The following is a 12,354-nucleotide window of genomic DNA, read 5'->3' as shown; positions in this document are numbered from 1 at the left end:
AACGGGAGTCATAAATAATATAACTTAGCCAACATTCTGAATAATTCAAGATCTCTCCCCTGACTTCTTAAAGAGTGATCAGTTTTAAATCTGAAATTGGGAGTCCTTGGAGTAGCTTATTGGTGACCGTGAGCAGATTTTTCTCCTCCCTTTGCCATAGAACTTGAAAAATTGTGTTGAAGAGAAGACTGGTGTTTCATATGCCCTTTTAAAGGAAGCATAGTAAAGGCTGACCTGAAGTATTGACATAACTTCTTTTATTCAGACAGTAGCCTCCTAAGCTAAATGGGACAGCAATTCGTGGAATTTACTGAAAATCTGTAGAAAGAAACTCCTCTCTCTCATCTTTTTTTTCCCTAGAAAATAGTTTAATTTTGGTCTGTCTTAGGAAAATGATGTCTCCACAACCCTTAGGAATGAATTATGCAGAATATGCTGTGCTCCCCCAAGGCCAGGTTCATTAAAGGAGAATGTTTGTCTTGTATTTGTTGTGAATGGAAACCAGGATATTTTCACAGCTGGTTTAATTTGCTAACCAGGCAGTTTTAAAAATAGCTTACAGTATAAATCCTAACTTTGCTGTATTCTGTCAAACGTACTTATATTCTACATGGGCTCATGGAATCATTTCATCTTTAGCAAAGTAGAATGCCAAACACTGAGTCCCAGTGGAATTACAGAAACAGTTCAGGTATTTCTCCCCATCCTCTTGCCCACTCCCCCAACCCCACACTCTGGTCAAAGGTCTTGTAATATAAAAATTATAGCTCCTATTTGATGAGGGTTTTCTGTGCACAAGGTACTTTGCTTAGATGCTGTGAGTGTTATTTCCATTCATGACAGTGTACCGTTTTACTCAAGAGATTGTGGTAGGTAACTTGTCCATGGGAATGCAGCTTGAAATGGGAGTTAGGATGTGAACCTGGATCTTTCTGACATAAAGGTGTTTTATACTATCTCCTGAACACAAATCCTTTGCCAGCCTTCGGAGCTGTGTTCCCAAAAAGTACTATGGTTAGCAAAACCATGCCAGTGTTAAGATCAAAGTCTCATGGATAAGAGGGAGTTGGGAGAAGCAATGAAAATGACATTAAGCCTATTTTTAAAGCACAGATGAAAGTTCTGTTCTCCAGAGGGTATCCATTTCCCAAGTAAACTAGTCTTTATCTTTAAAAACCTGCTCCAGTAACCCCTATCCAGTATCAGCCTCTTTAGGTATTCAGAAGGCATCACTGGGGCAGATTCTCCCACAAGTTTTGTGTTATACAAATGGTGTTCTTTTAGAGAGTTTCAGACAGCCCCGTGGACTTGTGTTGTGTCCTTAACTTGTTTTGTTTTCATGAGTCTCATACTGCCTTTCACAGATGAATCCTGTTTTGTTTTGTTTCTGGTTTTGTTTTGTTTTTCTTCGTGAGCCTGCTCTGCTGTCATATATTGAAATGGTAAAGCAGAAATGACTCTTCTTACTAGACGCTCCTCCCCTAGACCTGTCTACCTCTTCTGTGGGAGTGGGGAGCAAAGGCAATGTGTTCTTTTGGTTGAGGCAACAAAAATAAAAACATGATGGTGATGATGATGATGATGATGATGATGATGATTTTGTTATCTCAGAACTGCAGTTGGCAGAGGATGATTGAATCTGGTTAGTAGGATCTAGGAACTGAATACTACATTCTAGATCCTAGAAGTGTACACATTGCCAAATGACTTGTGAAATTCCCACTTATTCTTTAATTTTTTTAATTATAAAAATAACACAGTTGGCTCTTGAACTACACGGTTTTGAAATGAGCAAGTCCATTTATACATGGAATTTTTTTAAGTTTATTTATTTTTAGTAATCTCTACACCCGACATAGGGCTCGAACTCACAACTCCAAGATCAAGAGTTGCATGCTTTTCTGCCTGAGCCAGACAAATATGGAACAGTGCTGTAAATGTACTTTCTTTTTCTTATGATTTTAAAACATTTTCTTCACTAAATTCTACTCTTGAAACCAATATTACACTTTGGTTTTTGTTTGTTTGTTTTTGTTTTTTTTTAAGTAGGCTCCACACACAGCATGGAGCCCAATGCGGGGCTTGAACTCACAACCCTGAGATCAGGAGATGGAAACTTAACTTATTGAGCCACCCAAGTGCCCCTACACTATATATGTTAACTAACTAAAATTTAAATAAAAACTCAAAACAAAACAAAAAATAAAATAAAACATTTTCGGGGCACCTGGGTGGCTCAATTGGTTAAGTGTCTGCCTTCAGCTCAGGTCATGAACCCCAGGTCCTGGGATTGAGCCCCACATCAGGCTCCCTGATCAGCAAGGAGCCTGCTTCTCCCTCTCCATCTGCCGCTCCCCTTGCTTGTGCTCTCTTGCTCTCTCTGTGTCAGATAAATATATGAAATCTTTAAAAATCAATCAATCAATAAAACATTTTCTTTTCTCTAGCATACTTTATTGTAAGAATACACTTCATATAACTGTATGATCTGTATAAACTGTATAATCATATAATCATATAACTATAATCATATAATTCACATAACGTACAAAATAGGTGTTAATTGACTATGTTATCAGTAAGGTTTCCAATCAACAGTAGGCTATTCATATTAAGCTTTGGGGGAGTCAGAAATAATTAGCAGATTTTCAACTGTGTGGGGGAGTCAGCACCCCAACCCCCATGTTGTTCAAGGGGCAACTGTACATGCTTATCATAAAACATTCAAATGGTATATATAGATAGAGAAATAAAAATGAGACTCTTCTTTTACCCTTCTTCCCCTCCTAATCTTTGTAAACACTTTCTGTATATTTTGTTTTATTTTATATATATATATATATATATATATATATATATATACACACACATATATTTTTTTTTAATTAAGTAGGCTCCACACCCAATGTGGGGCTGGAACTCAAAACCCTGAGATCAAGAGTTGCATACTCTACCATCTGAGCCAGCCAGGCACCCCATTTTCTGTATATCTTTTTTTTAAGATTTATTTATTTATTTGACAAAGAGAGACACAGCGAGAGAGGAAACACAAGCAGGGGGAGTGGGAGAGGGAGAAGCAGGCTTTCCGTGGAGCAGGGAGCCTGATGCGGGGCTCGATCCTAGGAGTCCGGGATCACGATGTGAGTCGAAGGCAGACGCTTAATGACTGAGCCACCCAGAGGCCCCTATTTTCTGTATATATTAAAACAACTAAATAGAGGGGTTTTTTGGGCGACTGGGTGGCTCAGTTGGTTGGGCGACTGCCTTCAGCTCAGGTCATGATCCTGGAGTCCCTGGATCGAGTCCCGCATCGGGCTCCCTGCTCCGCGGGGAGCCTGCTTCTCCCTCTGACCCTAGCCCCTCTCATGTGCTCTCTCTCATTCTCTCTCTCTCAAATAAATAAATAAAAATCTTTAAAAATAAAAAAAAATAAAAAAATAAAAAAAAATAGAGGGGTTTTTTTCCCAGCATAATTCTTCTATCACTTGCTTTTTAAATTTGGCATCTTTCATAGCCTATTTCATTCTCTTAAACATCTGCACGACATTCTGTTGAATGGATGGACTATAATCATTCTTCTCCAGTAGATATTTTGGTGGTCTCTACTTCTATGATTATTATAAATAATATTTTATTGAACATCCTTATTCTTATATCTTTATTCACAGGTGTATTTCTGTAGAATAAATTTCTAGAGATGAAGCTCTTGGTTCATGGGATGGTTTTTTGTTTGTTTGTTTGTTTGTTTTTGCATGGAGGTAGCTGCTAGCAAATTGCCTTCTAAAGAAGTTATACCCATGATGCCTTCCATCAACAGTGTATGAGAATGCCCATTTCTCCTCACCTTTGATGACAATAAAATTATTTATCCTTAAATTTTTGCCACTCTAATAATTTATTGTGTCTTATTTATTTATTTAAGATTATTTATTTATTTATTTATTTAACAGATAGAGAGAGAGCACAAGTAGGCAGAGCGGCAGACAGAGGGACAGGGGGAAGCAGGCTTCCTGCCGAGCAGGGAGCCCGATGTGGGGCTCGATCTCAGGACCCTGGGATCATGACCTGAGCCAAAGGCAGCCGCTTAACCAACTGAGCCACCCAGGCACCCCTGTTGTTGTTTTATTAAAGTAATCTCTGCACCCAACGTGGGGCTTGAACTCACAACCCCAACATCAAAAGTTGTGTGTTCACTCACTGAGCTAGCCAAGCACCCCTAATATTTTATTGTTTTTAATTTGCACTTTTCTGCCTACTAATGAGATGGGGTTTTTTGTTAGTTTATTGGCCATAGATTTTTAAGTTTTATGTATCACTTTTGTTAGTTTATTGGCCATAGATTTTTAAGTTTTATGTATCACTTATTTGCATATTATTCCCATTTTTCTATTGGATTGTTTGTTTTGATAGCTTTGTAGGAGCCCTTTATAAAATATAAATATTAACCTTTGTGTTTTGAGATGTTTTAAATATTTTCTCCCTATCTTTATCTTTTAGCATTGGGGTATCTTTCATACTAATAAACTTAAAACATTTTTATGTGGTAAAATCAGTCAGCCTTTATAGCTTCTGTATTTTGTCCTTGCTGAGAGAAGTTGTCCCTACCCTAATGTAATAAAATACCTCAGTTTTCCTGCTTTATTTTTTACCTTTACATCTTTACAAATAATTGTTTTTAAGATTTTATTTATTTATTTCAGAGAGAGAAAGCATGTGCATGAGCGGAGCGGGGGGAAGGGTTGGGGCAGAGGCAGAGGTAGAGGCAGACTCCCCACTGAGCAGGGAGCCCAGTGCGGGGCTTAATCCTAGGACCCCGGGATCGTGACCTGAGCAGGAGGCAGACGCTTAACCAACTGAGCCACTGAGGCGCCCCTTTACCTTTACATCTTAATTGAACTGGTACTCATTTTTGTGTATGATATGAGGCAGAGATCTAAATTTTTTTCCAAAATGATTTCCAAAAAGGCTGTCATTCACTGATCTCAGTTTGTATGAACAGCCTATTTCATTTATGGAGGCAGATGGAACACAGGGATAATAGAACGTCAAGGTCATGGAGCAAATTCTTGTAAGGATTAGGACTAAAATTATTTTTATTAGCTGATCTATGCCACTTTCCTTGCTTCATCATTTAACATTTTTACCATAAGTGCTAGAAGCTTTGAAAAAATTATTTTATTTCCATGATGTTTATTTCAGTGGAACTAAGTTCTATAAACAGGCAGGTTAGGGTAGCTATGCATATAGAAAACCCTCTTAAAAAATAATTGACTTTTGACATTGAGAAATATCTGTGCTAAACTGTTAATATTTAGATGTACTGAATTCTGATGTATGTGTGAATAAGATTTGATAGAGTGTATAGCTTTAAACACTTTGTGTATATATATTGTTTCAATATTGTTGCTTTTTAATGAGGTTTATGAACTATTAGTATATCTAATATAATCATTTTTCTGAGGATGTTTACTTTACGAGCTACTGTGACAAATCAAACAAGCTAAGTTTATTGCCATATAATTACTAATTAAACTCACACAGCATTAATCACATAATGTGTTCAACACAGGGGTAAATATAAAACTATAACAGCTTTTCAAAAAGCAGCATAAGTAGATAGTTGCTCATAGATTTGACTATGCTTATTGAAATCTCATATTATATAAAATGTTTCCACCCAAGACAGGCTCTTGATTTGGTTTTATTTATGAGACAAGTGATGGTCTAGATGTTTGTAGGCAGATTACATGTTGTAAATTATTTGCAGCCAAATACCAGTTTGGGTGCACAAAACAAGAGTTAGGGGCACTGACCCCCCCCCACAGTCAAAAATTCACATGTAACTCTTGACTCCCCCAAAACTTAACTACTAATAGCCTACTATTAACTGGAAACCTTACTGATAACATATACAGTTGACACCTATTTTGTATGTTATATATATTCTGTGCTATATTCTTACAATAAAATAAGTTAGAGAAAAAATGTTTTAAAATCATAAGGAAGAGAAAGTACATTTACAGCACTGTGTTGTACTTACTGAAAAAAACCTGCATTTAAGTGGACCTACACAGTTCAGACCTGTGTTATTCAAGGGTCAACTGTATTAATGAGTTTGGTTTCTTTTTAATTTCTTTTTTTAAATTTACAAACAAGTCTAAGCTTTAAATCTCCATGCTTAAATTGACTCATATTCTCAAAAGATATTTGCCTTTAACGTACGAGAGTGATTCAATTTTTCTAGTAAATCTTTGTTAATTGAATTTTCTTGAATCTTTTGGTTCATTTTATGAAAATTCAGCATTAAAAACAAATCTCTCGGGGCGCCTGGGTGGCTAAGTCATTAAGCTTCTGCCCAGGGTCCTGGGATTGAGCCCCGGGCTCCCGGCTCAGCAGGAAGCCTGCTTCTCCTTCTCCCACTCCCCCTACTTGTGTTCCCTCTCTTGCTGTGTCTCTCTCTGTGAGATAAATAAATAAAATCTTTAAAAAAAACAAAACAATTGGGGCGCCTGGGTGGCTCAGTTGTTAAGCGTCTGCCTTCGGCTCAGGTCATGATCCCAGGGTCCTGGGATCGAGCCCCGCATTGGGCTCCCTGCTCCGCGGGAAGCCTGCTTCTCCCTCTCCCACTCCGCCTGCTTGTGTTCCCTCTCTTGCTGTCTCTCTCTCTGTCAAATAAATAAATAAAATCTTTAAATAAATAAATAAATAAATAAACAAACAAAACAACAATAACAGATCTCTTAAAGTGGGATCTCAAAGACATATTTGCACACCCATGTTCACTGCAGCGTTATTCATAACAGCCAAGCGGTGGAGCAACCTAAATGTCCATGGACAGATGAGTGGATAAAGAAAATGTATATACACACAATGGAATATTATGAAGCCTTAACAATAAGGAAATCCTGTCATATGCTACAATCTAGATGAACGTGAAGGGCATTATGCTAAGCAAAATAGGCCAGTCACAAAAGGACAAATGCTGTATGATTCCACTCACATGAAGTATCTGATGTTAAAAATCATAAAAGCAGAAAGTGGAAAAGTGAAGATTGCCAAGGGCTCTGGGGAGGGAGGAGGGAATCAGTGTTCAATGGGTATAGAATTTCAGTTTTACAAGATTAAAAAGTTCTAGAGATCTGTTGCAAAACAATGAGAATGTACTTAACACTACTGAGCTTTACACTTAAAAATGGTTAAGATGGTAAATTTAATTTTATGTGTTTTTACCACAATAAAAAAAAAGTTAGCAACCAAATTTAAATGTACTTTTTTTTTTTTTAAGATTTTATTTATTTATATGACAGAGAGACATAGTGAGAGAGGGAACACAAGCAGGGGGAGTGGGAGAGGAAGAAGCAAGCTTCCCGCCTAGCAGGGAGCCCGATGCGGGACTCGATCCCAGGACCCTGGGATCATGACCTGAGCCAAAGACAGACGCTTAACGACTGAGCCACCCAGGTGTCCCTAAATGTACTTTAAATGCAAAATGCAGCCTGGATTTCAAAGACTTAGTACCCCCCAAAAATGTAAAATTAATAACTTACATTGATTTTATGTTGAAATGATAATCTTTTATATGTGTTATATTAAATAAAGCATACATATTAAAATTTTTTAAAATCTCATTTTATAATGTGTTACATAGAAAGTATCCCCTTTTTAAGATTGTTGGTAGAATTTATTATATCAGTTCCTGTATTTCAACACCCTTGGGGTGCCATCTTTGATTTCCCTTTTTTAAGGGAGAATCTATTCAGAGCTTGCATGGGAGACCCATATGGAAATCAAAGTGTTGAAGATAGTTTTATATTGATTTGGAGGGAAGAATGTAATTTATGGCATCAACATTGCTCTTTATACGCTAGTGTGGTTTAATATGGCTTTGTGCTTGAGGTGTTATCTTTTAAATGTCTTAATTCTGATGTCTTGATTAAATTCTCTTCTTACTAATTACATTCTTCCCAACTTAAATGTCTAGATATAAAATGCCCTTTTAATTTTTCTGAATTATTAATTATGCAGACCTTTCATTAATTCTAACAGCTTGTCCTTACCTTATCTTTATTTCTGTTCCTACTCTAACTCATTAACTTACAGTTCTATCTTCCTCAGATTCATCTTATACTGCAGTGCAACTTTTAAAAGTTTATTCTTCCCAGGGGCGCCTGGGTGGCTCAGTCGACTGTTAAGTGTCTGCCTTCGGCTCAGGTCATGATCCCAGGGCCCTGGAATCGAGCCCCGCATTGGGCTCCCTGCTCGGCGGGAAGCCTGCTTCTCCCTCTCCCACTCCCCCCTGCTTGTGTTCCTGTTCTCACTGTCTCTCTCTCTGTCAAATAAATAAATAAAATCTTAAAAAAAAAAAAAAAAGCTTATTCTTCCTCAGTCTCTACACTAAGGATTCCTTTTATTAGGATATTTCTTGTTTCATATTTAACCACCAAATTTAACATTAAGTTCTTTCACAGCCATTCTTTTGGGTGCTTGTTTAAAAAAATGGGGCAGCTCTATAGTATTTCCTAAATACACACACACACACACAGGAAAAAAAAGTATTTCCAAGTCACTTATACATAATTATCTTCAAAACACAAACTTTGGTATTTGGCCATAGGAAAGAGGTGTTTTTATTTTAACATTTTCTGTGTTCTACCATCAGTTTTCACCAGTTTTTTTTTTTTCTTTAAACCATTAAAATAAGTACATGTTGAAATAAACTTACTAAGAAGTACCAAACTGAACTCTATGTAAACTCAATCATTATTACACAGCAGTAAGCTGGACATCAGAAGAATAGTTGGATTTCTATATAATCTTCTTAGATTGTTTTTAAGAGAAAGGAAATAAGTTTTATTTTCAAGTTAATGGTATTTTGAAAATGCCACAAAGAGGTTCAATAGATGATAGTTTTGCTTATGGAATTTTTGCTGCTGGGAATTTTAGTATAACCATAAACATTTTGTATTAGGTCTTTGGGAAACTGTCCATTGCTAATAAATTTTGTAATTTGCATTGAAGTGACTGAAAAAAATTAATTCTCTGAAAACATCTTTTTTTTTCCCAAGAGTCTCAGAATCATACATAATAAGTTCTGAATTCTATTTCATGAGGTTTTTCTTGGATGTCTGGCCATGGGTTAATTACAATAAGAGTAACTTCAGGAGCTATGTGTTTCATAGTTGAAAATGTGGGTTGCTACTATTTACAGGTTCGAGTGGTGACTTTAACCAACAGTGAATAGGGTAGGTCATGCAGCTCTTAGAAAACTGTTGTTAATTTTATAATAGTCTTAATAATTTAGCTTATATTTTGCTTGTGGGCAAAATAACTGCCTTTATGGAAAAACGTTACTTGAAAGGCAAGATGTATTTGTCCGGTTCCTTGAAATTGGTGTTTTAAGGCTTCTTTTTTGGAGATGTTATTATTATCATGCAGTTATAAAATGTTTTGAAATATTTGAAATAGCGATTATAGGTAAAGAACTACAAGTTCAGCTGCAAGAATCTCCAGGGGTGTCATGAAGAGAAACTAGTGTTTATTTCCCCAAAATGTTATGATCACTAGAGGGTGTGAAGACAAGCTCTGCCCTGAGCACTTACTTGGCCTGGGTTTCCCTTTCAGCTGGGAATGTCTGTGCCTTGAAGTTCGGGCTGAAGGAGAGGTGAAGAGCGTGATAGGAGGCACACCATGGCAGGCAGGTTAAGGCTTTTTGCTAGATCTCCAGCTGTGCAAGGACAGAGACCTTTGTCACCTTGGTTACTGCCAATGGCACATAGAAAATGTCAATAAGGGGCGCCTGGGTGGCTCAGTTGGTTAAGCGACTGCCTTCGGATCAGGTCATGATCCTGGAGTCCCTGGATTGAGTCCCGCATCGGGCTCCCTGCTCGTCAGGGAGTCTGCTTCTCCCTCTGACCCTCCCCCTTCTCATGTGCTCTCTCATTCCCTCTCTCTGTCAAATAAATAAATAAAATCTTAAAAAAAAAAAAGAAAATGTCAATAAGTATACTATATTGAATGAATGAAGATGTCTGAGTGCTAAGAATCCCTGTTCTACACTCACTTTGAAAATCTGGGGTGGAGTTATTAAAAATCCTAACCCTAGAATATTTTATTTTTTATTAGCAGAAGGGAAGGGAATTGATAACGTATCATGTTTGACTTTATAGTCAATGCTTTCTTAAATATATTCCAACAGACCTGATTTTGTCACTGTTCTTTAAGCATTTCTACCTATAAGCCAGTTGTTGATTATTGTTTGTTTAGCAGAAGATGCCTTTCTATCCAAGTCTGAACTTTTTCTTTGCTTCTGGGGGCCTCCATTAAGTGGCCTTTAGCCTACCTATGAATATTTTTTCTATTGTTTAAAGGATCTTGGGGTGCCTGGGTGGCTCAGATGGCTGAGCATCTGCCTTTGGCTCAGATCAAGATCCCGGGGTCCTGGGATCGATTCCCGCGTCGGGCTCCTGGCTCAGCGGGGATCCTACTTCTCTCTCTCCCTCTGCTTCTCTCCCTGCTCATGCTCTCTCTCTCTCTCTCTCTCTGTATCTCTGTGTCTCAAATGAATAAATAAAATCTTAAAAAATAAATTAAGGATCTTGGGGAGCCTGCCGGCTCAGTTGGTTAGAGCATGTGACTCTTGATCTTGGGGTCATGAGTTCAAGCCCCATATTGGGCATAGAGTTTAGTTAAAAAAAAAAACTCATTAATTAGCTAATTAATTAATTAAAGGATCATTCTGCAGCCATCCAGTGGCTCTCCATAAGGCCTTCCATGCACACTCTCCATAGGGCCTTCCATGCACGTCTCATTTCCTTCTCCACTATATGCCTTTGTTCAGGCGAAGAGACCCTTCTTTTTGACCAGGAGTGAATCTAGGTTTCGTGGGAATGCTCTTTAAGAGCATTAATTTCAAATACAAGTTGTACAGAAGTGAACATTTATTTACAATGAGGAAAGAAATCACAAAAATGGCAACGTTGAAGTTGACAAATACAAAATTCAGAAAAATAGCAATAATATTTGTATTCACTGCTTAACACATCACTGTGAAACTTTTTTCTCTACATTTTTTGGCTGTATAGTCGTTGTTGCCCTTTCATGTTATAACAATTCTGTGATATTTTCTAAAGAGAGAATAGAAAAGTAATTCATTGTGTATTATAGCATGGTTGATCAGAATATGGTTTTTCAAATTGACAGATTAGCAAAGTTCCTTTCAGCCTCACAACTTGTTATGAGTAAAATTATATAAATTTTTAAGATTGTTATCAACTTTGGGAAAATCTCTATCAAGTATCCTTTATATTGCAAGGCTTCATTTTTTTCTTGTACACTGGCTACTTTGAAATACTCTTTGAATTGACACATTTACATCATGATATGATCTGGCCCTGCACATTTCTGTCATGATGCAGAGTAAGTTGGCCCAGTCACATCTTTGTATACAAGGATGGTTAACAATAACTTGACCATACAGACATGACTGAGAACCACATGAATATATTCCACTAATCTCAAAATGAATATATCACCAATTTAACTTTCTTTTTGCAGATTCCTAAAATGCCTGCAGCCACTCTAACTCTACTGACAGCGGGAATCATGCTGGGGGAAAGTTAAGATGGAAAGAGGCTGTGGTTTTAACAGTATGGGTTAAGAGTGATGAAAATACCTTGTCTTTGCACACTTTATAAAAATAATCGGTCATTTAGAACAAAGAGTAGTCACACTTCCTAATTTCAAAATCTATTACAAAGTTACAGTAATCAAAACAGTGTGGTACTGGCATAATGACAGTCAAATAGACCATTGGAATAGAATAGAAAGCCAGAAATAAACACTCCCATGTAAGGTCAAGTGATCTTTGACAAGGGTGCCAAGACCATTCAGTGGGGAATGAAGGAGAGAGTCTTTTCAACAAATAGCGTTGGGAACACTGGGTACCCCCTTGCAAAAGAATGAGGGTGGCCCCTTGTCTCATACCAAAAACAAAAATTAACTCAAGATGAATTATTAAAGACCTAAGCTTTAAAACCTAAAACTATAAAACTCTTTGAAGAAAACACAGGAGAAAAGCTTCATGACATTGGACTTGGCAGGGATTTCTTGGATGTGACACCAAAAGTATAGCAAAAATAGACAAATGAGACTACATCAAATTTTTAAAATTTTGTGCATCAAAAGACACAATCCATATAGTGAAAAGGCAACCTACAGATGGGAGAAAATATTTGCGAGTCATGTATCTGTTAAGGGGTTAATATCCAGAATATGTAGAGAACTACAACTCAACAACAAAAAATCAAATAACCTGGTTAAAAAATGGGCAAAGGGCTTGAATAGACATTTCTCCAA

General features: G+C 37.2%; 1 protein-coding gene across 1 annotated transcript in view; it reads left to right on the top strand.

The window, feature by feature from the left end:
• Positions 1–12,354, top strand: part of TNRC6B (trinucleotide repeat containing adaptor 6B) — a 244,520-nt gene that overhangs the window by 94,567 nt on the left and 137,599 nt on the right. The window lies entirely within an intron of this gene.

This window comes from Mirounga leonina, unplaced genomic scaffold (genome assembly GCF_011800145.1).
Source record: "Mirounga leonina isolate KUSES-001 unplaced genomic scaffold, KU_Mleo_1.0 Mir_418, whole genome shotgun sequence".
Lineage (NCBI taxonomy): Eukaryota > Metazoa > Chordata > Mammalia > Carnivora > Phocidae > Mirounga > Mirounga leonina.
Note: the sequence above shows the minus strand (reverse complement) of the source record. Positions and strands in the feature narration are given on the sequence as shown.